At 51.7% G+C, this 27,127-nt stretch overlaps 1 protein-coding gene across 1 annotated transcript in view; it reads right to left on the reverse strand.

Moving 5' to 3' along the window:
* Positions 1-26,834, reverse strand: part of bach2b (BACH transcriptional regulator 2b) — a 70,126-nt gene extending 43,292 nt beyond the window's left edge. The window contains exon 1 of the mRNA XM_076013031.1: positions 26,337-26,834. The gene's annotated coding sequence lies outside the window, so the exon portion shown is untranslated. The remainder of the gene's footprint in view (positions 1-26,336) is intronic.
* Between the last annotated feature and the right edge of the window lie 293 nt (positions 26,835-27,127).

A 27,127-nucleotide genomic window follows, 5' to 3' on the forward strand; every position in this document is an offset into this window, starting at 1 on the left:
AAGAGAAAAATACAACAACCACGTTGACTGCCAATAAACGTAAACACAGAAAAGCAAACGAGATTTGACGAGAATTCCGGCTCGTGTGCTTCACACCATTTCCCTGGAAACACCTGCAAATCGCAGTTTCACTTTGTCCAAATGTTCAGAAATATCACATTCATTTTGTGAAAAACTGCCATGGAAACGCAGCTATTGTCAATCTAGTCATTTCCTGCTGCGTTGCTCCTGGTCCGTTAGCAGTCGCTGGTGGTGACGTTGGTCACATTGTGAGGCCGTTGACCCGAGTGACCGTAGAATTTCTGTCACTGTCAGAACATTTGATCTCGCCCGGCCCCAAAAAATCAGAGTGAAAACAGCAGTGAGCTTTTCTTTCTCTGTCTTTCTTTCTTTCTTTCTTTCCTTGAACATCTGCTTCTGCTCCGGATGGTGATTCATTCACAGAGGTTAAAACCCGCCCGGCAACAATAGGCTGTTTATCAAAAAACCCCGCTGCTGCACTGACTCAGCTCCCTGCCACGCAGGGTCTTCGCCTCCCGCACGCTGGGATGCTTTTTTTTTTTTTTTTTTTTTTCTGGCAATGCAGCAGCAGCAGCAGCAGCAGCAGCAGCAGCAGCAGCAGACGGTTGGGCGGAGGGGCGGAGGATGTTGTCACAGCGTGCTAGCAAGCTCGCAGCCGGAACGCTGCGTGGCTGCCAAGCAGCTTCACACTCAATGGAAAATGTGAATCAGCCACTGTAAACCAGTCTGACCCCAGAAGAAACAAATATATATATATGTAAAAAAAAAAAAAAAAAAAAAATGCAGTGGAAATGTAGGCTGCACCTTTCCACCCTCATTGTTTCCACACAGGAAAATGTTGATGGCGAGAGAATGCGAGCGTCCCGGGGAGGAGGTGGGCACCCAGCGCTTTGAGGTTCAGCGCTGACTAACGACTCTGCAGCAGACAGACAGGCAAGCAGCCATCTGCTCAGAACTGGCGGGGGGGAAATGTCAGCGACTCAAGAAGAAGAAGAAGGAGGAGAAGAAGGAGAAGGAGGAGAAGAAGGAGGAGAAGAAGGAGAAGGAGGAGAAGAAGGAGGAGAAGAAGAAGAAGGAGGAGAAGAAGGAGAAGAAGGAGAAGAAGAAGGAGGAGAAGAAGAAGAAGGAGAAGAAGGAGAAGGAGAAGAAGTTGGTGGCAAATGAGAAATTAGAGCTTAGAAGAATAAACACCAGAAAGTGTAAAAGGAAAGTTGCCTCAATACTAACACTAATACTAACACTAACACTAATACTAACACTAACACTAATACTAACACTAATACTAACACTAACACTAACACTAATACTAACTAATCAACTGACTGAACTCATGAAAAACTAGACTAATGCTGATGGCTTATAATCTTGATACCACACCTGTGTGATTTTCAGTTAGTTCTGACTAATCCCTGCAATTCCATGCATCTCCTGAAATGTCTGCGTGTCAAAGCAAACCCATGTCGCCATCAATTAAATGCCATTGAGCTGGCTGAGTCGCAGGGAAATTGTGTTGACGCCTAAAAAGCAAAAAAATCTACAGTTTTGACGAGAACTGAAAAAAAAACTGCTTCAATTTCATTTTCACTTCGTTTTTTTCTTCATCGATTCTCAGCTCCAGCCGAGCAGCCGAGCACAACCGAAGACACAGGCGTCGGCAGAAACGCCACACAAGCCCTCCCCTGCAGACCTCCATCAGACGGCGTGTTTAGCCCGCTGTTTGCAGCCTCCTGCTAAGACCACCGCTGCACCGGACCTTCCAGCACGACCAGATACAGGGAAGGAGAACAATGCGGGTCTCAGAGGGCGGAGCCAACACCTGGCCGCGCAGGACGCTAACTAACCTGGAGGAGGTATCGCTGTGCCCTCTGTGACATCACAAAGGGTATTTTCCCCTGGGAGGGTTTGACTGACAGGTGACTGTTGGTGGTTCACCCAGGAGGAGGAACTTGGCTTCCTGCACCTGAGGGGCGTCTCAGGTGGGCCCCTCGACCTTTGACCCCGGCGCCGTCTCACCCCTGCCTCAGCCCGTCTCGGCTTTCAGCCCACGCCAAGTGCAAAACCTCCGATCAAGTTGGACCCTCGAGGACGATGAAGCTCCAGGCGGAGGAGGGAGAACAGAAGAAGAGGGAGGAGGGCGAGGTGGAGGAGGAGCAGCCGGAGGAGGAGGAGGAGGAGGAGGAGAGCCAAGTGACGGAGCAGCTGCTGTCAACTCGACATTTTTCCTGCAGCCTTTTGTTCAGGCTGCAAGTTCAAAATTCCAGAGTTTAGAGTGTCAGGATGTGATCAAGCAGAGCGCACACACACACACACACACACACACACACACACACACACACGCACACACACACACACACACACACAGATTGGTCTTGTCTCCTTGAACATACAGCTAGTTAATTATTGACGGCGCCCCCCGGGGGTCTGGGGCTGCGTGACGACCTGCCTTCCCTGATTTTATCAGTCGGGATTTTCAGTTTTTCTGGGCAGCGAGTCAACGGCTCGCACGTCACCGCACACTCTGACTTCTTTCCCTTTTGGTCCTGTTTGCTTTTGTTATTCTCCATTTCCCCCCCTCCCCACCTCTCTCTCTCTCTCTCTCTCTCTGTGAGAGGGCAGAAAAGAGGCGTGACGCCTTTTTTTTTTTTTGTTGTAGCAGTTAAACCGACCGAACGGAGGCGTGCGGCTGCTGCTGCTGCTGCTGCTGCTGCTGCTGCTGCTGCTGCTGGAAACAGATGTCAAACAGGAACTGCGGCGTCTAACGACTCCTCTGCACAGCAGCTTCCTGGAGAAACGCGGCGACCCGGCCGAAAACACCAAGTGCTGCCTCATTCTTCACCTCGGTCAGCCCCTGACCTACTCGCCCCCCCCCCCCCCCCCCCCCCTGTCTGTCTGTCTGTCTCTGGCCCCGTTGAAAAGAAGAAGCCAAGGAAAAACACAAACTATAAATAAATAACTGAAAGCGACTGAAAGCATCACCTCGGTGTCCCTGCGTCTCCATAAAAAGTGCTGAAAGGCCCAAAAAAAGTGCTGACGGGGAGCCAAAGAATGAGGACAGGTGAGAGTCTGGAATGTGAGGGATTTGGCTCCTGGTTTTGGAAATTTAGAAAAGGGAGTGAAGAGACAGAGCACACGCATCAGTGCAGCAGCAGCAGCAGCAGCAGCAGCAGCAGCAGCAGCAGCAAAACACAACCAACTGAGAAGCACGCCCAGCCGTGTGCCAACATCTTCCCACCAGCAACACTTTCATTGGCGGACGACTGTTTTTCTTTGAACGTGCGCGGATCATAAAAAGCTCCCCCAACAATCAGCAGCTGCTGCTGCTGCTGTTGTTGTTGCTGTTGTTGTTGTTGTTGTTGTTGTTGTCGGCCGTCTCCAGTGACGACAAACTACGACACACCGTCACGCTCTGGTTTTCCCACCTGTGAAGTTGCACCTCCAGCTCTTTTAGCACTTGGAAGCTCCCGCACACAACTCTTTATTTTACAATCTCCCCAGAGAGACGCTGAGACGGTGCGTCTATAGCCCTGTGTTTGCAGTCAGCTGCCCAAAACACTCTCATGAAGCCCAACTTGTAAAACGATCTGTCAACAATGACCAACTGTCAATATCGTCTTTCCTTTCTGAGTCTGTGAATATTTTTCTTTTTTAATCAGTATAATCTCCATTCTTTTCTACTGTTATTGTTGCTGTAATATGCAAATTAATTAATAATCAATAAAGGCTTCTTCTTCTTCTTCTTCTTCTTCTTCTTCTTCTTCTTCTTCAACAAAATAACACTAAAGTCAAAGTTGAGACGCTTGGCCCGGGCTGGGAGTTTGTGTGGGAGTTTGTTTCACTTTGCCGAAAGCGAAAGACGGACTGAGCGGAAAGTTTGTGACCTTTACACCTTTACTTTTATCCTTTATCTACTTTTCAATTTCAAAGCTGGTTGTTTTCCTCCACCTGCACGCAGTGATTCATTCGTTCGTTCGCTCGTCTTGGCAAAAGTGCTTCACAATCGTGCATCAAACCTTCCCACTGTGGAAAGAAGAGTGGGACACTCTGCCACGTCTCTCCTGATGACAAAAAGTTCCCTTTTGTTCTGTTTTTCCTTTTTTTTTTTTTGGAAATTTAAAATGCAAAAGCGTGAGAGTCTGAGGCGGCTGATGTGTAGGGTGGGTCGGCGAGGACCGACCAGAACCCCCACAGTCCCAGACGGCTCCCAGTCAGTTCAATGGAGTTGCTCACTCGCCAGCACAGACGCCCAAAAGGTTTTTAATGGGCCCACAGAGCAGCAGTGTCACTTCCCATCATGCCTCTGAAACTCACGTGACCTATTTGGCCAATCAGAACCATTCTGGAGAAGGTCAGGATGCAGCCAATCACAACGAGCTGAGACGCAGCAGCGACGTCACGCTGGGAATAAACTCTTTCCTGCTTTTTTTTTTATTTTTAAATGACTAAAAGACCATCGGTGAAAAATCTACAATTGAAAGATTTGCTATGAGGTCAAAGGTCGTCCATCCTGTCAGCCGTTTTAAAGGCCGTTGTTTTTCTATTGCGCTCGATGGGGAAAAAAAATGCTTTCTGGGCCCGTGGGATTCTTTTTTCTGCAGTACCTCGAGTGGCCACTGGGGAAATCAGCGAGCCACCATGTTGCCAGTGCGGTGTCCGGTTCTTATAATACAGGATCCATGTGATCAACCTGTTTGAAGTGACTGGGAGGGCCAGGAAGGACTCGCAGCCACACACACACACACACACACACACACACACACACACACACACGCGCACACACACACACACACACACAGCCCCTCACAATACATCTAATATTTGTTTTTTCTCCTCCTGCTCCTCCTGCTCCTCCCTCCTGCTCCTCCTCCTCCTCCTCCTGCTCCTCCTCCTGACCTCCTCCTCGGTTGCAGCCAGAGGAGGAAGCAACAGGGTGACAGGGGTCAGGTCCTGGTGAGGGAGGGAGTGGGGGGAGGGGCATCAGGGTCAAGGCTGCAGTAGAAAAACAGCAGAGTAGGAGGTGGTGGAGGGGGTGAGGGGGAGGGGAAGTGGGCGGGGCCAGGCTGCAGTGAGGAGCTTGACTCAGGCTTTGGGGCGGTTCACCGAGTTCAGCCGCTCAAATAAACCAGTCACTCCTTTTTTTTTTTTTTTTTTCTCTTTGCGAGCGCATTCCAAGGCTCCGCCTCCCCCCCTCCCCCTCTACACCCCCATCTGCCCCCCTCCGCCCCTCCCCCTCCTGCTCCGGAGGAATCCTGCCTGGGCTCTGCGGGGCGTTCCCAGCATGCCGGGCAGTGGAGGGTGTGTGTGTGTGTGTGTGGGGGGGGTCGCTGTTTCGCCCATTGAATTTTTTTTTACCATGTGTGAGTCACACACACACACACCTCCCTCCCCCCAACCCGACAACAACATCCCACCAGCTCTCCAGTCAATCGGCCGGTCGTGGAACTAAACAACCACACACACACACACACACACACACACACACACACACACACACACACACTGTGTGTGAGGGCAGGCCTTTCACACACTGCAGTCACAACTCTGAATTTCACAAAACACAAAACGTAAATTTCATTCCAATTCGTTCAAATTTCCCTCCAAAATGAGTCTCCATTGGTTTGAAATCATTTTTGTTTGTTTTGTTTCCCCACCACTCGCACACACACCTCAGCCACCGGTGCTGCCGCTGCTGCACGAGACTTTCCCTCCTGTTTGCTCGCTGCCGCCGCACACAGCTAGAAAATACGTCCGTCGGCGAGCAGGAGGATTAAAACGCCCCTGAAGCAAGGCAGCAATCCGGCCACGGCACCATCTGCCGTAGCTTCCTGCTAATCACCGCCGCCAGATGGGCTCGCAGACCTTCAACCGGCTACGCTCTCGTTGTCGCCGGGCTTTTTGCTTTTCTCTCTTTTCCTCTCTTCTTCTACCTGCTCAATAAAGAAGCAAGCAACGCGCTGGTCTCACTGACGGCGTCCTGACGTGCAGGAAGTGAAGCTCATCCATACAGCCGAGAGGCCGAGACCCTCCAGACCATCTCTCTCTCTCCCTCTCTCTCTCTCTCTCTCTCTCTGTCTCCCTCTCCCTCTCCCTCTCTCTCTCTCTCTCTCTCTCTCTCTCTCTCTCTCTCTCTCTCTGTCTCCCTCTCCCTCTCTCTCTGTCTCCCTCTCCCTCTCCCTCTCCCTCTCTCTCTCTCTCTCCTCTCTCTCTCTCTCTCTCCGTGTGAAATGTGAGCCTCAGCACATCTGCTCCATGTGAACCACTGCTGGGTTTCTGCCACATCAGGAGAAAATCGCCGTGGATTTTCTTTTTTCACCGTGGCCAGGTGTAAATCACCGCCCCTCCCACACACCATTCCCCCACCACTGCCAATCCCCATGATGGAAGACTAGATTGAGGTTTCGCCGCCGCCAACAGTCGATGTAACGACTCCTCAGCGTTTGATTTGCTGCGGCTGAAGGAAAAAAAACCCAAAACAAAACAAAACAAAAAAAAAAACCCGGGCAGTTGGTGAAAGTGTTTAACGGAGGAGCTTCACTGGGCGGCAGCTTGTTTATCTGCAGGGAGAAAAAGGGACCGCCGGGGACGGCATTCCTGAAGCCGAGGCCCTGAGATCCTGAGAGCAGCCAGTGGAGGTGGTGGAGGAGGAGGTGGAGGAGGAGGTGGAGGAGACAATGGCCCAGGGTGGAAGGTGAGCAGATCGAGGCCTCTGGCTGCTGCTAATATATTCCTCCGAGATTCCCTCAAAGTGCTCCGACACCAATTGCCCCACATAATGGTTTCCATGGAGACGAGGGGGTTCTGGGAGGGGGAGGGGGGGGGGAGGACGGATCTGGGGCTGCGCTACGGAAACGCACAGGCATAATAATGACCCCCACCCACCCCCCTACACCCCCAACCCCAGAACCTTCCACCAGGTTATGAAACATTCTTATTTGAGCAAAGTGCAGTTTTTCCAGTCGGGATGTTGCAAGAAAAGAAAAAGACGCTTCTGTCGTTTGGCTTTTACTGACCAAAAACTTCCCAACCCTTCCCCCATCATCCACCCCCCCCCCCCCCCCCCCAGCCCCCCACTCACACACACACACACACACACACACACACACACACACACACACACACACGCCTCACATGCATCCTTTCAGCCGACCGTCTTGACAACACATTCGGAATTTGCATGCATCAGTAGCTTTAAAAAAACATCCCCAGCGGAGGGAAGCTGATCTGGAGATGTTTTTCAAGTGCGAGCGCTGCTGAACACAAGAAAAAAAAAAAAAAAAACGATAAAAGACTTTTTGTCTTCAAGGATTTCACCGTGACGTAGTCCGAGTAGGAGAACGCCGACAATCATCTTAATTCAGACGTCATTTCAAACTGGATTCACAATGGAAGCGGGAAGACGAGGCGGCGTTCCATCCACACCTCCGTCGACTAACCAGCGTGTGAACCGTCAGGCTGCAGTCTTGGCAGCCGCCGAGGTTCCCATTGTGGCAGCGGAGAAGCAAACAACTCGCAAAGCGAGGGCTTCCGCTTCTGGAGAAGCCGGAAAGATGGGCTCACGGCTCGCTGGACGCTCTCAGAGAGCACAGGCCAGATGGAAGGGGGGTAGGGGGGGGGGTGGCCAGGACTTGAACAGGTGACGGTGGAACCAGGAGAACCTTCAGAGGTTCTTCACTTCTAGCGGTGACTGGGAGCCACCAAAGTGCAGCGTCCACGCTGACACAGTCATCGTCTGGAGCTCTCGCACATTTTCCTCTCCTGCAAGCATCCTGATTGGTCCAGGTGCTTCTGCTGCACCCGCCTCCACCCGCGGTCAGCAGAAAGTCACTCCTCCACCTCCTCCACCTCCTCCTGTCTGCAGAGTCCAGACGAGGCTGTAATGGAATCTGAGCAGCGACGGTGGCGCCGCCTCATTAAAGCCGCCCACAGTGTCCTGCTCGTTAACTGCTGCTGCTGCTGCTGCTGCTGCTGCTGCTGCTGCTGCTGCTGCTGCTGCTGCTGCTGCTGCTGCTGCTGCTCGACCTTCACGGCTGCAGGTGAGCTGGAGGCTTCGCTGGCGGCAGCGACTGGTCCGGGCCTGCCAGGGAGCGCCGGGCTAACGGCTGCTGATTTACGTCCTCGGAAACTGTCTGCGCTTTTTATGGTAGCTGTAAAAATGATGAACCCACTGAGTGTCGGCTGAGGTGTTTAATCTGTCGGCGGGAAAATATCTTCCATCTGAGGAGGCGGAGGCGGAGGGGGGGGGGGCGAGATTGGTGGGGGAAAAAAAAGAACAAATCCTAATAAAAAAAATAAATAAAATCTTGCAAAATTTGCACGATAGCCAAAAAGTTGCAGAAATAATCCAGTTTTCTGCTTGGCCACCTGCAGCAGGAACTGACGACCACCTTCACTGCGCCCCCTGCAGGCTGCAACCCCTCACTAGCTCTGTTTTTCCATGACCCCTAGAATTGTGCAAAACCTCAATATGGCCATAAAAAACTGGTCATGGACCTAAACTTGGAAAAACCTCTCCAATATGGCTGAAAGGTTTGGACTCTGATCGGGAGGTTTTTCACACGCGTCCATATTGAGGAATATCGCAAAAGTGTCACGGAAACACTTTTTTTTTTCACGTTTACACGTCAGCGGTCACGTGACCAGTTGACTTTGTGAAAATGGCGCGTCATGATTGGACGGAGGATTTTTAACAAGTCATCAATAAGAAAAAATATAGCAACCAATCTGGACAGCAACCAATCTGGACAGCAAACAAAAGCAAACGGAATTCTGGTGAATTAAGGCCGATGCGCTTCACACCATTCAATGGAAACACCTGCAGAAATATCACATTTATTCAGCAAAAAAAAAAAAAAAACCCGTCATGGAAACACAACGAGGTCTAACGTCAGTAGGAGTCGCAGTGTTGCGTCACACAACCCTCGCACCACCACGGCGGCTGTGAACGCACCCTGGACTGGAAACGCACCAGATTGGAATCAGAGAACTCTGACTGACTCAGACACCCAGATAATGCGACTGGAATTCAAATTTCTCCTTCATGTTTACGCCTCAGTCGGAGTTTGACAGGACAATGTCACACTAATGTCACACTGATGTCACACTGATGTCACACTGATGTCACATGACTGGACAGGAGGAGCAGCTTGTCCTTCACTGGAGGACGGACGGAGGAGCGAAAACTGCTTCTGATGTTCTGGGTCGAACCGAAGCGGACCAACACGGTGCACAACCACCGATAGAACCAACCAACACTCGCTGACTACAGTCAGAGGTCAGAGGTCAGAGGTCAGAGGTGTCGCAGCCTCACAAACTGAACCTCCCTCCATTCATTTTTTCCCTCCTGCACAAAGTCGAAGGCCAGCGGAGGAAAAACAGGCCGAGCAGCCAAGAGAGTGGGAATTCCTTCTGTCTCCCCACGCACATTCCCCCACAATACACACACACACACCACACACACACACCACACACACACTCTCACAGCAGCCAGAAACACCCAGCAAAACAGAGCAGCAGCAGCAGCAGCAGCAGAGGAGGATCATAACAAATACAGCAGCAGGCCGACGTCCAGCAGACACACACACACACACGCACACACACACACACACACACACACACACACACATACACACACACACTGCATTCTGCCTCACACAGTCTTCAGATTGAAGGAATCTCAGACAAGTAACAGAAAACAAAAACAAAAAGAATCACGTGTTGAAAACATTGGCCCGCAGGAGCAGTAGCAGCAGCAGCAGCAGCAGCAGCAGCAGCAGCAGCAGCAGCAGCAGCAGCAGCAGCAGCTTCCTCAGCAGCGAGGCGACTCTGACTCCTGAGTCGCCAGGACAGAGAGTCGAGTCAAAATCAACTCAGAGTTTTTTTTTCTCACTCTGAGGCTTCAACAACCTTTTAACGATTCACATGCATGATGCAACGCTGTGAAACGATGCGTAACTGATGACGGAGACGCGACGTCAGCGAGCTCTGCGAGTTCGTCCTGCCGCTCGTCTGCTGCGGGCTCAGCCCCTGGTGATGTCACGGCTGGTACCTCTCAGCAGGTGTTTGGCTGGAAAGGCAGCAGCAGCACGTTTAAAAACATGCCGACGGTCCGACAAAGCATCGGTCTTTAGCAGGAGGCTGTAAACACAGGGCTAACTGTGCCTCTTCCTGGATGTGCTCCGCACACTCCGCTGAAGAGTGGCAGAGTTGGCGAGAGGATTCTCATTCTGTACCGAGGCAAACGTAGGAAAGTAAAAATGATTGTTTTTTTTCAGTTAAAAATAAAAAAAAATCCATTCGTTGATAAACCACAGTACTGTGAGATAATCTCAGTCTACAATATGATCTCAGTGTGATACTGAACTGCACCACCGGAAGAATCGACTTGAGTCCGATTGAGCCGTGAAGAAGTTGGTTGCTTCCCACTGAGCGGCCATCAGGACTTTCCCACAGCAACACACTGCCAGTGAGACGCTGGAGCAGAAAACAGCAGTGCAGTGAAGGACTGAAGGACCACCACCACCACCCCAACCCCTCCAACCCCACCACTACCCCCCACCCACCACCAGGGGTCTGCGAAGCTGCTTTAAATCCCGCTGAGTGTTGCTGCTGCTCAGGCTGCGTCCAGACGTCCATCTGGATCCCATCACACCCACAAACACACACGGCAGTGAAAGCGGCTGGTAGCAGCCACCCCCCCCCTTCCTCCCTCCCTCCCTCACTCGCTCACCCGCCTGCCTGCCTGCTGCCCTAATGAATGGGGAGAGAGAGTCGGCGCTGACCGGGCCAGGCAGGGCAGGGCCCGGTGGGCGTGGCCTTGGCCTCACCTCACCTCACACGCACGGCCGCGAGGAGTCGGCAGGAAGTGGAGCCGAGAGGTGATCCCCCACCCCCCGCCTCCTGCCGACACCCCCAACAAACGTCACGGCCGACACGGCCGACACGCGATACGGCGGCGCTAAAAATAGCCGGCGCTGAGGGCCGGGCCGGTGTCACATGACGCCTCTGCTGTCACCTTCTGTCCACCAGGAGGGAAAACCACACCGAGTTTTCCTCTGCCGCTGCTTTCTGCTGCGACAGAAACTAAATCGCCATCCTGTGTGTGTGTGTGTGTGTGTGTGTGTGTGTGTGTGTGTGTGTGTGGCCTTGCCCCCCCTCCCCCTCAACCCCCCCACACCCCCCCGCCCCCCTGAACTTGAGAACGGAGAAAATCTAAAGTTCTCACGAGGCGTCAGAGCCAACAGAGAGCGTCCCCGGGTTTTTTCTCTCTGTGGTTCCGATTCACAGGGACCTCCACCCGGTGGTAGGTGAAGCATGAAGGAGGCCTGAGAAGATGGAGGGGTGTAGGGGGGAGGGGGGTGGGGGGGGGAGAGGGTTTCCTTTTTGTTTTCAAGAGTCGCCGCTAGAACGTGCGACACACACGGCGCTCGGAAACATGACATCAGCCGGGAAAAATCCCTGCGATCCGGCAGACCAAAGCTCTGCGTTGCTGGACATCCATCAAAGCAGGAGGGGGGGTTGGAGTAGGGGGGGTGGGGGGGGAGCGAGGGGGGAGGGGGCAGAAGAAAAGGGAGGAATTAAGGGGGTAAAGAGACGTCGTGAAAGAAGGAAAGCCACTTGTTTTTTTGCTTCTCTTTTTCTTTCGCTTCCCTCTTTCTCCCCCCTGATCCCTGAAGCTCCTCTGATGCAGGGATCAGAGGAGGGAGGGGGGTGTGGGTGGAGGAGGGGGAGGGGGTGGAGGGGGTGGACGGGGAGGGAGGTGGACGGGGGAGGGGCAGGAAGGAAATTGGGATAAAAAAAAGTGTCGCTACGTTTGGATCGGAAAACTGGACCTTCGCACAGTCCAACAACCCCCCCCACCCCCCCTCTGAAGCAGTGACTCGGTGGTTTCAATTGGCTGCAGCTCTCTCACACACACACACACACACACACGAGGCATTCAAAGACATTCCGGCGGTATAATGGGAATAATTTCTCCCACTCCGTGTCATAAGTGCAACATGGCCGGCGGTGACGGGAACAATGGCCTCTTTCAGCAGGCAGGGGAGGTGCATCGTGGGTAGGGAGGCAGACGGGGCAGCAGCAGCAGCAGCAGCAGCAGCAGCAGCAGCGGAGGTGGAGAGGATGGTTGGGGGAGGCCTCACACGAACCCAGATATTGGCCTGCGTGCGCTGGGACTACACACACACACACGCACGTACACACACACACGCACGCACACACACCGCTCACACACTGCACTCACCAAAAAACAAACCAAAAAAAAAAAAAACCTCACCAAAAAACTAAATTGCTGATTTCATTCCCCCAAGATTGTTTCCTGCACCAGCTCAAGCGAGTCAGTGAGTCAGCGAGTCAGCGAGTCAGTGAGTCAGTCCACTTCTACACATCATTCCACAAATATTGACTCTGGCTTGAGTCCCTGAGCTGTGAGGATTCCTCAGCAGTCAAACAGCGGCTGGCTGGTCAGCAGTGTGCAGACTCAGAGTGGCTCTGGCTCTCTGTCTTCCCCTCCTCGCACCTGAGACACCCGGGTGCTTTATTCCCTCCACCTGTGCAGCTTCTCTGCTGGAACTGTCCGTCCTTCCCACTGCATTCCCGACGGCACGACAGAGCAAAGGCAGAAACCTCAGCAGCGACTACAACAGAGATATTTACCATTGTGTTTGCGTTGGCTCTGTGATCACATGACCGTGGGCGGAGTCGACGCGGTAAAGCGGGACATTGTTTTACACCTGCTGCTCGGTCTGTGGTTGCCTTTTAATAAGACAAAAATGGACCAAAGTCGAAGAATTCAGGACAGACTCCGGGCGGCCGGGCTGAACACACAAGAAAAAACAGCGGACCTCGGAGTTTGTCCACGGCACAAATCGCTCAGCCATCTTCACAACTAAAAACGGACGCCACCGACTGGAACCGCTACAAAGAAGAAATGGCGTTTGGGTTTGCTCGTCGCTACGTCACCGCTAAACTCGACGACAGAGGTACCAAACCAGCGCCCCCTACTACCGTGTAGCGGCCACTGCAAGCACCCTAACACCGTGGACAGGCGAGGCCAGGCGAGGCCAGGCGAGGCCAGGCCAGGCGAGGCGGGGCGAGGCCGGGCGAGGCAAGGCCAGGCGAGGCCAGGCGAGGCCGGGCGAGGCCGGGCGAGGCCGGGCGAGGCGAGGCGATGAAAACACGCCCTCAGGCAAAGTGGTGATTACAACTGATGAAAAAAGGTCCAATCAGAGGAGCTTTCAAAGACGCTGTCGGTCCTGCCAGCAGCTCGTACAGACAGACTCTGAATCATTAAAGGTCTTCTTGGTCTTTGTGAAGCCTCAGCAGCAGCAGCAGCAGCAGCAGCAGCAGCAGCAGCAGCGCTGACGCTGCTCCTCTGACTGGAAGAAGAACCGTCGCTCACGACAGCGGCGGTGGTCGTCTCAGGGCGCCGCCGACCTGGGTCGGGGGGCCAGGGTGGGGGTGGGGGTGGGGGGGGTCGGGGGGTGGACTCGGAGGTTAAGCCGGCAGAACTCAGAACTCAGTGCGGCGGCTATGAGACGAAGAGTCGCGGCACAGAGACGTCCTTTGTGTCGGCGGCAGATTAGGCAGAAAAGCTCGGATCAGAGCGCAGAGTCTGAGTCCATGTGAGGGAGCGCTGGGCCGTGTGTCACTTTACAGTTATTGTTTCCCCCCTTTAAGAACACACACACACACACACACACACACACACAGGTCTAATCCTCCTGATCTGTCATGAGAGTGGGTTCCTGGAAGCGTGGCTCCCACTCATCGATGTTTGTGGTGGAAAAAAAAAGAACAATCACCCGGCTGATTTCACATTTCCGAGGCTGGTTAGGAGATTTACAGGCAGGATTAATTGTGATTAAATTTTAGTTTTTGCAGGGGGGTGAGATGGGTGAGTTGAGGGGGGAGGAGGGAGCGGCATTTTATGTTGCAGCGTCAGTTCGAGCACCTGCAGAGGAAGTCAGACAGGGAAGCCTCGTTTCCTTTGCGCCGCGTCGCCGTAAAAAACGCTCAACGTTATTCGATTTCATTTTCTTTTCTTCTTCTTTTTCAGCCTTTTGTGCGTCGCAAAGTGCAAAGGGGCCGCAGCGGCCGCGGCCGAGCGTCTCCAGCCGCAGGCGCGCTTGCAAGTTACCAGGACGAAGAGCCTCGGGTTCAGCGAGTTCACGAAAGAAGAAAAAAAAAAAGAACTGGAGCGATGAGCGCACATTTCCCACCGCAACAACAACAACAAGACCAACAACATCATCATCATCATCAACAACACACATTTCAGAGAGAAACAGTGGTGACAAAGCAGGAGGAGGAGGAAGAGGAAGAAGAAGTGGAGCTGCTACTTACACACTTCATCTTCCGACGGCGATTACGGATCATTTTTCACACACGCGCAGACGCACAAACAAACACACACACACAGGAGCGCGTTACACACCATGATCAGGCACTGACATGTCATGATTGGCAGGTCGCCGGTGGACCCCCCCCTTCCCCCTCCCCGTCCCGACCCAATCAGAGCGCAGCAGGAGGCGACGGCATCGTCGGCACGGCGACGATCGGCGATGATTCAGCTTGGGTCTATTAAACCTGCGTCTGGAAGATTATTTCAAAATAAAATTATTGAAGTAAAAGGAAGCAACGAGGAAACAAAAATACTCGCATCCATTTTATTAGTAAAATAGATTTTTAAAAAAATGACTGACATAGCTTGAAACTTAAACCAAGCAACAATTAGGAGAAAATAAATTACAAGTCCAAAAAAAAATTGTGTCTGAACGAAATAAATTTAAATTCTTTTGACATTTCGTTAAATGTTTTCAAGGGAATTAATTTGTTTTCATTAAAAAGTTGAAAGTTGAAATTAATTTAATTCTAAGAATTATTCTATTTCACGTGGTTGAGTTTTTTTCTTTTTTTCTTTTTGGTTCTTCATAGTTTAACCCGTTTAAGAATAAAAAGAAAACAGAAAAGTAATTTCATGCTGTTAACTCACGCAAAGCATTTAGGCTGAATTGAGGGGACATTTAAAAAGCAATAATCACTGACACAAATTACCGGTTCAAAAAAAAAAAAACTGTTAAAACAAACAAAATGATCAGCCGGATCCGCTTCAGACATTTATCCCGATGATTTCTAAACGAGAAAATCAGCTTTCAATTTTAAATATGTATTCAGACTGAATGAAGGTCAGGAAAACTCAGCATCAAACACCGGGGATAAAAACAGACCCGAAACATTAAAAAAAAAATATATATATATATATATATAAAAAAAACAAATCCGTGCACGGTTTTGTTTGGTTGATCAACATGCGAGTCTGTGTTAAAAGGCGCCGACTGGGAGTTCACATGCAGTTAAAGTCACGGCACAGACTGCCTGAAACGGGATCCAACGGCAGGAACTTTTCACTTTCACATTCGAATGACAATGCGTGAAAATTTCCCACCGACACACTTTTCCACTCGTCACAAAGAAGAAGAAGAAGAAGAAGAAGATTTTTTTTTTTTTGGTCTGCCTACATGTGCCTCCTTTCACACGGAAGGAAGCAGGCTTTAAACAGCGGGCTAAATATGCCCTCGACTGTCGTCTCATTGGTGAAGTCAACTTTCACACAACGTGGACGCGTCAACAAAACCACACTGACAACATCCGTCAAGTGCACAATGCAGAACACATACAAACACACAAACAGTCAAACACACACACACACACACACACACACAATACCCGCACAACATGGAAGCGCTATTTTCCAGGAAAACAAAGACACACAAGAAGCAAAGCAGCAGCAGGAAAGCTGTGCGGGTGGAGGAGGGGAGCTCCTCCGCTCGGCCGAACCCGTGACTCAGTATCAACAGCGTCCGCGGCCTCGTTGACCTTTCAACCATCTGTCCTCAGAGGACCATGTGACCACTCGCAGGTAGACACACACAACAGGAGCAGGTGCAGCCTGGAGGTCAGGCGGGTTCGGTTCGCTGTGACCGGAGGGCAGAGCCGCAAACGCACTCAAAACATTTTTCTTTCTTTTTTTTTTTTTTTTTTTAAACTGCCGCAGGTTTTTTTTTGGGGGGGGAGTAACGAGCGAGCGCGGCTGTAAAAACCTGCGGCTGCAGAGTCGTTTCCCTGCGGATCCTTCCATCGACATTCCCGGAATGTAATTGAGGTCAAGTTGCAGGTCGCACCGCAGAAAAAGAAACGTCCGTCTGCAGCGCGAGGCGGGGAACAGTTTTTTGAGAACGGACCCGGTTGACCGACGCAGCGACGCTGAAATCGCCATCGACTGAGTGTCACTGTTGAGGTTAGCGCCACCTGCCTGAGCAGTGCAGACGGTGTGGATAAAAACAAATTGCCGCAGCATCCAGCGAGCCGACGTAAAAAAAAAAAATAATAAATCCCACGAGCTGTGGAGCACGGCTTCACCGTTTACACACAAAATAACAGAGAAATTCACATTGGCTCCGTTGCTTTATTCACAATTATCGGCCAGCTGGAAGCGTTCTGTCTGTCTGTCTGTCTGGCAGCGGTTCCAGAATGTGTAAACAAAAGAAGGATGTGGTGTCATTGTGCAAAAACAGCCAGTTGAGTTGCTGAGCGAGCAGGAGAAGTTGCACATCCGCCTTCAAAAGAAAAAAAAAGAAGAAAAAAAAAACAACAACAAAATATCTTGACCAGGTATGAGATCTGTGACTTGCCAATAACCCATCAGCTGAGATGAGTTGAACCTCAAAAAGCCCAAAGGAGACTAAGGCAGAGGAGACAAAGGAAGTGACTGCTAGCCTAGCTAGCTGCTAAAGAGGTTAGCATGGATGCTGCAGTTTGACTGGCAAACCTTTCCTCTTCCAAATGTGGCCGACGATACTCAACGTTCACTTTATTGGCTCCTTTTTGACTACAAAGAGGAAGAGAAGAAGAAGAGGAACACGAAAAAGAAGAAGACGAAAAAGAAGAAAGGAGATAGGGGGCGCTGTGGGCCCACCCCCACCGCCTATGGACTCCCGCTGCAAGATGGCAGGAAGCCACCGCCAGCAAAATCCTGCTCACCTCCTCGCAAGCTATTTTTTTCAACAGTATGCAGGAAGTGGGCGCGCACACACACACACACACACACACACACACACACACGCACATGCGCGCACACACACACACACACACACACACTGCATTTCCACGCCCACAGTCTCCTCCCACCGCCCACCTCCTCCTACTAACCACCTGTGCTGGTCTCACAGGATGAACAAACCCCCCTACAAAGACACACACACACACACACACACACACACACACACACACACACACTCCTTTACAGCTGCACTTCGGAGGCAAAACCGCACGCTGAGTACATTTCACGCTCTGCCGCCTTGTGCGCCATCACTGACGCTTTGGTTTGGTTTTGGGTTGATTTCCCCACCCCCCCTTTTTACAGTAAACTGCCTCAAAACGCAGGCCGACGCCCTTGGGGGGGGCGGGGGGGGGATCTGGTGCTCGCTGTGCCGGCGAGATAAAAATGATTCGGAGATCATCTGAAACACGTGCAGGAAAGCCGAGCGCTCAGCGCAGCAAGCGTTTAAAATCCTGCACGTCCGCCTTTCCGAGCTCCACCCTGAACACTTTTGGGATGACGAACTACAGCTTAGCGCCTGCTACACATTAGCTTCAATTCCTCTGTCCCACAAAACTGGCTTTCAATAAACCCGATTGGTCCGCTTGCGTGTGAGGAGAACAAATCGGAGCTCTAATTTAAAAAAAAAAAAAATGTTCTCCGCCGGCTCTTCAACAAGACGTCAACGTGAAAAGCCGCCGTGTTTCTTCTTGAGTAAACCTCAGTCGGCCGCCTGGTTTGTCATCTCCGCTGGCCGAGAGCGAGCGACTCTGCTGCTAATTCAATGAGCCGCGCTTCCTCCCCGGCGCCGAGTTCGCGGCCGAGCCGAGAGAAGGAGCTCGCCGCTGGTCATTTTCCCGATTTAATGCGGCGGCAGATGTTACTGCGGCGGAGGGACGGTGACCTCTGCCGCGGCCGGTGCCTGTGACGGTGATGTCATCGCTCCGTACCAGGGATCAAGCGGCCGTCCCCGTCTCTCAACCGCGGCCTCTGTTTCCTCGCCGATGACGGACGGACGCGCACCAAAAGACGCGCTGGCACGAAAGCATTTTTACACAGCACAGTGCAGAAAGAAAAGCGCCACCTGTTGACTGACGATAGTTCCACTGAATTATTATAATAAAAAAAAGTAACCAACCTGCCCCATAATTATGAAATATTTCTGAAAATGATATTGTCAGCGTCGCTAAATGAATTCATTTATTCGGAAATCAAGCGCAATGATGTTATTTATGACTACGCTTTATTTGAAACACATTACAAGAAAAATATAATTATACAATAAATACTGTTATTGCCTTTAACTTTTAGTGCTTTTTTTTTTTTTAAATATATTACGCATGCAACCTTAAAACAATGACCAAAACTTCCTCACTCAGACACTGGATAATAAATCACATTTATTAGGCTTAAACTGATTAAAGCCTTAATTTATTATTATTATTTTATAGACTTAATTAATTGAAGAATTAATGTTTCCAGTTCATTTCCTCCACTGTCTGTCGGACGCTTGGCCTTAGATTCGTCCCCTCAGAATACTTGACAATTTGTAGAAAATGTAGAATCTTATTTTTCAGCTCCATTCATACACTGTGGGGAAAAAGAAATTGGGAAAATGCAGCATTTACGACTTTGTAAATGAGTAAATCAGTCAAACAACATCTGAGCGACCGCACGCTGGGATCAAACTGGACTTTACGGCCGTGAACTGCCAGCGACCCAGCAAATCCGTCACACGATCTCATGAGAACGACGACGCGTCAACACACAAAAACCCAACTCGAGGCTCCGCGGTTTGGTTTGTCCCCTCCGGGCTTCTGTAGCAGGGAAGGACACCTGCTCCCCTCGTTCCAAAGGTTCCAAACATTTGGGTTTTTACTTTACATTTCACACACAATAATTCCAGACACAAACGGCATTTCCAACCTCGTGGTCAGAACACCTCCCCCCCGCCCCCCCTTTCCAGGTGCTGCCATCCTGCGAGCGTCAGGGGTGAAACTGTCAACTACACACTGAGAGCAGAAATTCCGGTTTGGTTGTTTAACTACCATCCAAACTGACACACAGCAGGCAAAGAAGAAGAGAGGCCTGAGAGTGGCGTGTGTGTGTGTGTGTGTGTGTGTGTGTGTGTGTGTGTGGAAGCAGCGGTAAAATAAAAAGGAAATAAACAAACAGAGCAGCTGACGGAAGTGTGAGTGCCGGCGCTGAACCTCGGGGACTCTCCGCTCTGTTTACAGCAGCTCGTCCTCGCAGCGACTCCACACTCTAATCTGACACGGATATCTTTGCTCTGAGGAGGCCACACACACACACACACAGACACACACAGACACACACACGCAGCGGAGGAGCCGCTCTTAATCTGAAGAACCCCGAGGAATCACACAAGCTCCAATACGGCAGAAGGAAAAAAAAAAAAAAAAGACTTGACTGATGTTTACAAACAAAAGCCCACTGATGTCCCTTTGTGACGTCAAAGAGGGCACTGGCACTTCTTCCAGGTGAGTAACCACACCTCCAAGTCAGGTTATTGCTCCGCCTTCTGTTTTCGTCCCCTTGAAAGGTCAAACAAAGCAGCGGTTTTAGCAACAGAGAGGATTTTAGCCGGAGGCTGCAAACACAGGGCTAAACACGCTCCTGTCCAGTTTCTGAGCAAACATCCGTGCTGATTGCTGTAGCGACAGCTAGGCCAGCAGTGGCTTCCTGCATTTCCTCTCGCTATCGCGTTTGCAAAAGGCTTTTCGTGGCAGGAGGGCTGCAAACAGAGGGCTAAATGAGCCCCGGCGGGGAGATCTGGGACGTTCCTTTGATAATCAGCACGACTGACGGGGCGTCGGTGTGGAAACGGGGGGGGGGGTCTTAGAGCTTAGAGCTTAGAGAAAAACCTCTGCCGCGGCTCGCTGACGTGACGGCTAATCGCTGGCGTTCCCGTTGCCAGTTGTCCAGTTTTCAAAGCACTTGATGAGGCTCTTTGGCTGCCATTTTCCCAGCATGGTCGGCGGTGGGGGGCCGGGGCGGGGGGGGGGGCGCGCAGCGTGCGTGTCACTCACGGCGAGTGAAATTGCTTTAAAAGAAGAAGAAGAAGAAGAAGAAGAAGAAGCTGAGATCACGCCATGTAAAAGTGTAATTATGACAAAATAAAATTGGATGGGAGTTTCTTCTTCTTCTTCTTCTTCTTCTTCTTCTTCTTCTCCTTCTCCTTCTTCTCTGTGCAGCACCTGCTGCTTCAGGAAACAACTCGAGGCTGCAGCTCGAGTGAAAAGTGTCGAGTGCAAGTTGGAAGATAAGATTGAGCGCGTGTGATTTAGGTTTGGCTGACAAACACAACGGTCGTAACTTCTCTCGAGCCGACAGCGTTTCCTGGTTAAAACACCCGGAAAACTCACAGAAGCAGCAGCAACGGACTGCTGAGTGGAACGTTTTGGGGAACAATGATTTGGTTAAAAGAATTTTAGAATTGAATTTATCTGCGAGTTTCTATTTCTATTCTATTTTTATTTTTTTAATGTTTGAGCCTAGAAGAGAACCATCAAATTAAAAGTATGAAATTGTGACTTAAATGGAAACATACACTTCAACATAAAAGGGATGGACTCCTCCAATCTACAGCTCAGCGTGGAGAATGAAAACCAAAGCATATCAAACTGACCTCCCACTGAACTGAACGCAGTTTCCAGAAGACGATAATTGAAGTGAACAGCTGAGGACAATGCAGAACTATATGGTGGCTGAGCAGCGATGCAACATTTAAAAAACAAAACAAAACAAAAAAAAATCCACGGTTTGTATGAATTTAAAAAGAAATAAAAATAAATCACTCTTCTGTTGAAGTCACATCTTAAATGAAACGACCTTCACCTCATTTCCCCATCATCAGCCACAAAAGCAGCAAAACAACTCGGGACAAAAACCCTCCGTCAACTCATTCTCCACTTGGGCCTCGACCTTTGACCTCTTTGCTGCAGCTGCAGCCGGTCGGGGTTCCCGGGGCATTGCAGCCGAGGAGGCGGAGGCGGAGGCGGCGGCGGCGGCGGCGTGTGCAGCCAGCAATCCTCTCAGCTCGCCGCCAGTCGTAGTAGTGCTGCCCTAATCCAATAAAAACAGGTCATTAGGCTGCGGCCAATGTTTTCTCAACACCGGCTGCACACACGCGGCTCAGTCTGAGTCAGTCTGCTTCCACAAGCAGGAGACGCAACCTGCTGCTGCTGCTGCTGCTGCTGCTGCTGCTGCGGCTCCATTCACCCTTCCACTGTTTTAATTCCACACCGATCAGCACCAGATGTGCATTATTGCAATAGCTCGCTATGTGTATGTGTGTGTGTGTGTGTGAGAGAGAGAGACGAGTTTGCGTTAACCTGCCTGCATGCCTGCAGAGTTCAGAGGGTGAAAGTGGCCACTTGGGGCAGCGTGACGAGCCCGTGAGGTCATGAACAGCACCAGTCACCAGGGGCAACGAGGCGGTCGCACGCTGCAGCGAAAACTGATGCGGGAAAATCCAGTTGACCCTCATGCGAAAAACGACGTACGACTTCCGAGACGTTCCGGCAAAAACAAACAAACAAACAAACAAACAAACAAACAAACAAAGCTGCAAGAAAAAAAAACTGCCGAAAAATTGCAAACGCGATTGCAAAATCTCGTGCTGGTTGGTCCAAATTGTCTCGGCTGAGAAGCTCGAGCGTCACTTCCAGCTGCTGAGAATGTGACCGGGCCAATCAGCTTCCTCTCTGAGGGGAGGAGGGGGCGGAGCTGCAGCGTGGATGCTCCTCATTACATCAGAACAGAGGAGGCTTCTTCCTCTCTCTTTCTCTCCTCCTGACTGGCTTTAATACCACCTCACCCCCCCCCCCCCACCCACCCACCCACCCACCCACTCGCCCTACTGGCTCCACTGGGGAATGACAGTTTGGGTTCGTCCAATCAAATCGCATCGTTCCCAACGTTTTCTCTGGGTTCTTTCTTCCTTTCCTCCAGTGAGGTGAGATCTCCTTCATGTCTCCAGCATCTTCCTGCTCTTCAGAGGGGACCCGGTGGAGGAGGAGGAGGAGGAGGAGGTGGATGAAGAGGAGGAGGAGGAGGAGGGGGTGAAGGAGGGAAACAACTGGTGTTTATGGAAAATGTGGTGCCGTGGTGACACGCAGACCACCAATTTGGCAGCTTGGGCCCCTCAGAGAGAGAAAAACAAAGCTAAACCAAAGTAAAGTGATGCACGTCGGCACGACACCAGCTGTTGTGATTCTTCCCCAAACAACCGCGCGACAGACTCGCAGGAGGGGGAAGAACGAAGCCGGTCGGAGACGCTTTCCTCCTTCTGAAGGCAGACAGCAGTTCTTCTCTCCCTCAATAAAACTGAGACGAGGCGTGCAGCTCTTGCAGAGGTTGCTGCCTTTCTTTTCTTTTCTTTTCTTTTCTTTTTTTGCGCTTCTGGCTGCAAGCGCAAATTGCAAGGGGGACTGAGGAGCAGCAGCAGCAGCCGCAGCAGCAGGAGGAGGAGGAGGAGGAGGAGGTGAGGTGGAGGAGGTGCAGCAGAATCTTGGATTTCTCCCGGCAGCGCTGCTCCGTCCCTGCCTCACGCTGGCAGCGGCCCAGTCAAACATGCCTTTGTGCTGACGTGGGAGAGCTATGGGAACATGTTTTCCCTCCTCTCCTCCTCTCCTCTCCTCCTCCTCCTCCCCCCCCTCTCTCTCTCTCACTCTAGCTGTCTTTTTTTCCCTTGCCTGGCTGAAGCGCTGGCTCGGGATGTGTAGCCGAGCTGAGCCGGTTGGTTGGTTGGTTGGTTGGTTGGTTGGTTGGTTGGTTGGTTGGCGGAGGTGAAATATCCCCCGGGGACGCAGACAATCCTCCGGTAACACGGCAGGGAAGAGAAGAGGAAGAGGAGGAGGAAGGAAAGATAGGAAGATAGAAAAACAATCTATGGGAGAAAATAAAACTGGAGGTTTTCTTAAAACTGCTGAAGCGACGACGTTGCTGGTCTGATGCCAGTGCTGCTGCTGCTGCTGCTGCTGCTGCTGCTGCTGCTGCTGGAGGTCCGTCCCACAATCCTTCACTTCCAACTGCAATTTCATGAATCATTAAGCCACGAGTGGCCGACTGCCTCGGAGCACCAGCAGCTTATTCTGCCATCAGCAGTTTAATTAGCCTTATGTAGCTGCAGGAGGACCAAGCCGTGGTGGTGGAGGACATCCTGGGAGCGATCATGGTGCCGTGGGGGCCTCCTGATGTCCAGGGTCCCTGGAGAGGACGGCCCGGGACTCTGATGATCCCCAGAGGAAGGACAGCAGTCTGACGGCCAGAGCTGCGTTTAGCTTCTAACCTTCAGCTTCTCAGAGCTTCTTGGGCCATCAGGCAGCCAGGAGAACATCGGGCTCAGTAGAGTCCACAAGCAGCTCCCTCTACAGGTACACGGGAGAGGTGGTGGTGCTGCTGCTGCAGGACCACCTGGGCCTGGACCTGGACCTGAAGCTGAACCTGAAGTTGAACCTGAAGCTGAACCTGGACCTGAAACTGAAGCTGAACCTGGAGCTGAACCTGGGCCTGGACCTGAAGTTGAACCTGAAGCTGAACCTGGACCTGAACCTGAACCTGAACCTGAACCTGAAGCTGAACCTGAAGCTGAACCTGAACCTGGACCTGGACCTGAAACTGAACCTGGACCTGAAGCTGAACCTGGGCCTGGGCCTGGACCTGAAGCCAGTCAGATGCAGGAGACACGATTGAGGAGATGTTTGGCTTGGATGAAGCTTCAGTTTCCTCCAACCAGGCGATGCAGCGAGACAACCACCGCCTTCCTCCAGAAATGTAACGCAAATCGAATCAAACTGCAAGTCTGACGCTGAGCAACACTCGGAGGAGCCACGTGGTGAAAAACTACAATGATGGAAAAAAAAAACAAACAAAAAAAAACCCTCCTGCTCAAAACATCAACAAAATGGTCATTGTGTCATGATGACTGAGTGGAGGCTGTTCATCCCTGATGATGAGGATGCAGGGAAGCCGCTCGCCTTCAATATCTCCCGTCTGTGTGTGTGTGTGTGTGTGTGTGTGTGTGTGTGACATCAGCAGGACAAACAAAGGATGAAGTGGCATTTAAGCCTGACTGAGTCACAGGATTTACTGTTTTTGGACGTCCCAACACACAGCACGCACGCACGCACGCACACATGCACGGACACACACGCCATAAGCATGCACGGAGAGAGAGAGAGAGAGAGAGAGAGAGAGCAGCTCTACTGTACAGGAACAAAAGAAGAAAAAAATAACACTGCGCATGAGTGTAGGCGCTGTGCATGTGTTGTGCAAGCGGAGCGACGTCAGGGGGGAGGGGCTGGTGTAGGGGGTGGGGCTGGGGGGGGGGGGGGCTGATAGTACGTTCTCACTACTCTCTCCCTCCCCCACCAGCACTGAAAATCACCTGCGATGATGATGATGATGATGATGATGATGATTCCCCGCTGATCTTCATCCTCCTCCTCCTCCTCCTCCTCCTCCAGGAAGAGACACGCAGCAGCAATACAGCCACAGCGAGCTACGGCACGGGTCACGTGACGATGGGAGAGAGGAGAGAGGCGGGGGGGGGGGGCGGGAGTGGTGAGTTGATGCTGCGACCCTCCCTCCCCCTCCCCCACCTCATCGCGTTGCATCAGCACAAACAGACAAAGAGGGCCGCTGTGATGCCGCGGGATGTCACCGCTGCCCGCGCGACACGGCGCGGCGCAATGCTGCTGCATCACCACCTCGGCGCGCGCACGTGGCACCCCCCCCGCCCCCCGCGGAACAATAGCGATGGGCATCGCGCGTGTGCAGGCGTGCACGAGGACGGATGGATGAATTTCATCACACACACACACACACACACACACACACACACACACACACACACACACACACACAAAAAATCACCATCCGGTTCCAACTATAAAGAGCATCATCATCATCATCATCGGAGGAGGAGGAGGAGGAAGCAACAACTATGATGCGTGTCTCTGTGTATGTTTCCAAGCTTCGACGCAAACAGCCGCCGCTGCCTCTCAGCATCGCGGTGCGACTCGTCCCGGCTGTTAATGAGGCTGCTGACTGCACGAGGACTGGCGGCAGCGGCGGCAGCGGCGGCAGCAGCGCCCCTCGTCTCCTCACATGACAAAGCACCACCGTGCGTAAAACAAATATTTAAATATTTATCTGTTCCCAATACGTCACCGTCAAAAAAAAACAACAACAACCAAAAAAGACAAACCGTATTAGTAATACTACTACTAATAATAACAGCGCCGGTCATTATTATTATTATTATTATTATTATTATTATTATTCTCCTCACAGCAGCAGCAGCAGCAGCAGCTCGTGCACTAATCCCCGCAGCCTCGTCACAAAGGTGGGGGGGGTGCGGGGGGGAGAAGACTGCGTGGATAATAACGTGCAGCGTGACTCCAGCGGAGCGCGAGAGGGAGGCTCGACCTTACACAGCACATCTCCACACCGCCAGGTGGGACCGCAGCCGCGGCGTGGACGCTGCAAACCCGCCGCCTTTAAAGCACCACCGGCACCACCACCACCACTACTACTACTGATTCTACTGATACTGGCGTTATTTCTGTTAGGCGGCTCGTAATGCAGTGCACGTGCGGCGGCGGCGGCGTTGCATGTGTCAGCTGCCTTTTGTGCAGCGCGATGCTGCTGCTGCGGCTGTGGAATCATCTGAGCTTGACAATAATAATAATAATAATAATAATGATAGTAATAGTAATAAACACACACACACACACACACACACACACACACACACACACACCACCACCACTAACAACAACAACAACAACAACAACAGGGCAGCGCTCGGTGTGCATCTGACTCAAAGCACAACAGGATGTGGTGCACGCACCGAGTTTCACTCACTCACTCAGATTCAGACTCACACACACACACACACACACACACACACACACGGCACTACAACACCTCCTGCAGCCTCCACCACCTCCACCTCCACCGCTGATCCTTCCAAAGTCGTGCGCTGCGGTTTTCTGCTTTGCGTGTCTAAATGAACGCTGCGTTTTTCCTTCCCCGCACCAGAACCCGCAGCAGCAGCAGCAGCAGCAGCAGTCGGGGAGGCTGGAGGTGCTGCAGCCCCGCAACACAAGTTTCACACAACTCGACCGCGCGGAGGGTTAAAAAAAAAAAAAAAAAGCTGGCGGAAGGAGAAAGCAGTGGTGCGGGGACTCACCGTGGACTCTCTCTCTCCTCCTCTTCCTCCTTCTCTTCTTCTTCTTCTTCTGCTGCTCGTATATTCCAGCCCGTCCGCGTCTCTCTGCCCCCACAAACACACTCAAGTTCTTTCACATGATGACTCGCTGTTGTCGTTTCCTCAAAGCCTCGCGCTCCGGGCTGCACGAGCTGCTCGCCGCTGCTTCCTCTCAGTCGGCAGCGCTGGATTTCCTTTTCCTTGAAGAAAGAAAGAAAGAAAGAAAAAAAGTGTGGGGTAAAAACAACTCCCCGGGACAAAATCCTCGCCAAAAACGCAACGTTTTTCACGCTTGTTGCGGTGCGTGGTGGCCGTGGCGCGCGTCCGCCTCCCGTGTGCGTGTGCGTTCTGTGTGCGCGTCGCGGCGTGCCACTCTGTCCACCGACCGCCGTGCGCTACACTCGACTGGAACGCCTACTCTCGCTCGCTACATTGTTGACATTCGGCCGCTGACGTCACCCGCTCCCCTCATTCACAACATCGGCGCTCTTTGCGTCGCCTCCTGCCGGGAGCGAGGACGCTGCGTCGGCCAGCGTGCGCAGGCGAGCTTGGAGAATCGCGCCGCAGAATCCCAGAATCCCAGAACCCCAGAACCAACCTTCCTTCCTTCCTCCCTTCCTTCCTTCCTCCCTTCCTTCCTCCCTCCTTCTTTTCAGAGTCACCAGCCACTTTTTGCAGAAGCAGATTTTCTGTGTCTTTCTTCTTCTATTTTTCAAAAGTACATATTTATTCAGTTGTTTTCATTGCAATTCTACGGAAGAGGTTTCGTGCCA

Source organism: Nelusetta ayraudi, unplaced genomic scaffold (genome assembly GCF_046127955.1).
Source record: "Nelusetta ayraudi isolate G7.1 ecotype Tasmania unplaced genomic scaffold, CSIRO-AGI_Nayr_v1 ptg000140l, whole genome shotgun sequence".
In the NCBI taxonomy this organism is placed as follows: domain Eukaryota; kingdom Metazoa; phylum Chordata; class Actinopteri; order Tetraodontiformes; family Monacanthidae; genus Nelusetta; species Nelusetta ayraudi.